This window comes from Lycium barbarum, chromosome 1 (assembly GCF_019175385.1).
Source record: "Lycium barbarum isolate Lr01 chromosome 1, ASM1917538v2, whole genome shotgun sequence".
Classification (NCBI taxonomy): Eukaryota; Viridiplantae; Streptophyta; class Magnoliopsida; order Solanales; family Solanaceae; genus Lycium; species Lycium barbarum.
Window position 1 is genome coordinate 62,852,711 of NC_083337.1, and position 2,729 is coordinate 62,855,439.

The window sequence follows — 2,729 nt, forward strand, 5'->3', positions numbered from 1 at the left end:
TTTAGTATCATCATTACACAATCTAATTCTTGTTTCGAGTATATCTAGGGAAATAGATTCCTTGTCTAGAACTTCAAGTCAATTGAAAACCTCCTTATTCAGATTATTACTTTTTTCTTTGTTAGTAGAAACCCACTGATTGTCCAGTTCATTACGGAGCATTTTTTGGAGTAGATGGAATCCCCCGAGAAGAGTTAGAATGACAGTTCCCGCCCCTTGGGCGGTACCAAATATGACTACTTGAATTGGGGTTTTGAGCATAAAATTTCCATTGACCTGTAAAAAGTGGGCCTAACCCTTAGGGATGCGGTAATACATCTAAGAAATTATTCCACCGAACGGACTCCCCTCTGGATGCAGGAATACCAATATGGACTAAATGCCCTGTCCAAGCCAAGGAAATTACGCCAAAGAGTCCGGACAAATGATGACTCAGACGAGATTTGGCATTTTTGAACCAGAAAATCTCTGAGTGCTCAAACATCCAATCAATTGAAATAAGGGTTAACAAAAGAAGAATAGGACCTACTATTCGTACATGCTCCATTAGTAACATTCCCTTGAGATGTTACTGCGAATTTTGCTTGTGTTTAATCTTTCCCGATTAGAAATCATATAGGAATTTCTTCTAAAATGAGCGAATTTATTGGATTGGTTTATTAATAGTCTTCATTGTTTTTTCTGTTTATTAATAGACTTCATTCTTTTTGACTCTGCGCCATTGATTCCACTATTATTAGTGAGGAATAATGGAACAATTCCTTTATATTTTTAGAGATAGGGGACATAATTCATATGGATATATTAAGTCTTTTTCATTTAAAAATCTCAAGTGGATGAATCAGAATCTTGAGAAAGTCTTTCATTTGTCTATCATTATAGACAATCCCATCCGTATTATATATTCTATGGAATTCGAACCTGAACTTTATTTTCTACTTCTATTACGATTCATTATTTGTATCTAATTGGCTCCTCTTCTTATTTCTTTTTTTATTTCAATTTCAGCATATCGATTTATGCCTAGCCTATTCTTTTCTTTGCGTTTTTCTTTCTTTTTATCTAGTTCACTTATAAGATCTAATAGTATGTAAATGTATTCATTTCCTCTGCATTTTATTGAATTAACCGATCGTAGCGGACAATATTTTGAATTCGATAATTTTTTAAAAAACAATTCGACATATATATTTATTTTATTATTATGAGAATCAATCCTACTACTTATGGTTCTAGGGTTTCCACACTTGAAAAAAAAACTTGGGGCGTGTCGTCCAAATCATCGATCCGGTACTAGATGTAGCCTTTCCCTTGGCCAAGATGCCGAATATTTATAACGCTCTAGTAGTTCAAGGTTGGGATAGTGTTGATCAATCAATTGATGTGGCTTGTGAGGTACAACAATTATTAGGAAATAATCGAGTTAGGGTTGTAGCTATGAGTGCTACAGACAGTCTAACGAGAGAAATGGAAGTGATTGGCACAGGAGCTCCTATAAGTGTTCTGGTCGGGGGAGCGACTCTGGGACGAATTTTTAACTTGCTCAGAGAGCCTGTTGATAATTTAGGGCCTGTAGATACTAGTACAATGTCTCCTATTCATAGATCTGCGCCCGCCTTTATACAGTTGGATACAAAATTATCTATTTTTGAAACAAGAATTAATGTAGTAGATCTTTTAGCCCCTTATCACCATGGAGGAAAAATTGGACTATTCGGGGAAGCTGGAGTGGGTAAAATAGTACTCATTATGGAATTGATTTACAATATTGCTAAAGCTCATGGGGGCGTATCCGTATATGGCGGAGTGGGTGAACGTACTCTGGAAGGAAATGATCTTTACATGGAAATGAAAGAATCTGGAGTGATTAATGAAGAAAATTTGGCAGATCAAAGGTGGCCCTAGTTTACGGTTAGATGAATGAACTGCCGGGAGCTCGTATGAGTGTTGATTTGACTGCCCTAACTATGGCCGAATATTTCCGAGATGTTAATGAGCAAGACGTACTTCTATTTATTGATAATATCTTTCGTTTCGTCCTAGCAGGATCCGAAGTATTGGCCTTATTAGGTAGAATGCCTTCCACTGTTGGTTATCAACCGACCCTGAGTACCGAAATGGGTTCTTTACAAGAAAGAATTACTTCTACCAAAGAAAGGTCCATAACCTCTATTCAAGCAATTTATGTACCCGCAGACGATTTGACTGACCCTGCCCCTGCTACGACATTTGCATATTTAGATGCTACCTGTTTATGTCTTTTGAACTATAAGTATTTACATTCATATACCTCTATGTTAATTGAGTCTACCCCATGCCTGCAAAATTTTTGACAACTCTGATGATAATTGTCACACATCAATAATGTCTTAAGTCTATAAATGGAAATCTGAATGAAATAAAACTATCTACTTGACCTCTTTTCTCAACTCTTGAACACTGTGGTTTGTAAATACATGTCTCTTTGTCCATGAATTGCCATTTAAATCTATCCAAGTGATTCAGTATGCTTTTCCCCTTTGTTCTTTTTTCTTTTCTTCTCTAAACCATGTTTCTGTTTTGAGGACTTAGCTTGTAGACATAAACATTCTGTATATTATACATGTAGTTTTAAGTGGGCAGTTACCTTGTCTTGCCTTTGTTTGTTGTTGTCCATTTGAAACTTTGAAGTATAAAATCCATTTATATGATTCTCTTGGCTGTTTTATTTCTTAATGGGTTGATTTTTT

General features: G+C 35.8%; 1 pseudogene; it reads left to right on the top strand.

The window, feature by feature from the left end:
• The first annotated feature begins 1,204 nt into the window (after window positions 1-1,204).
• On the top strand, window positions 1,205-2,333 carry LOC132612021 (ATP synthase subunit beta, chloroplastic-like; annotated as a pseudogene).
• Window positions 2,334-2,729: the final 396 nt, after the last annotated feature.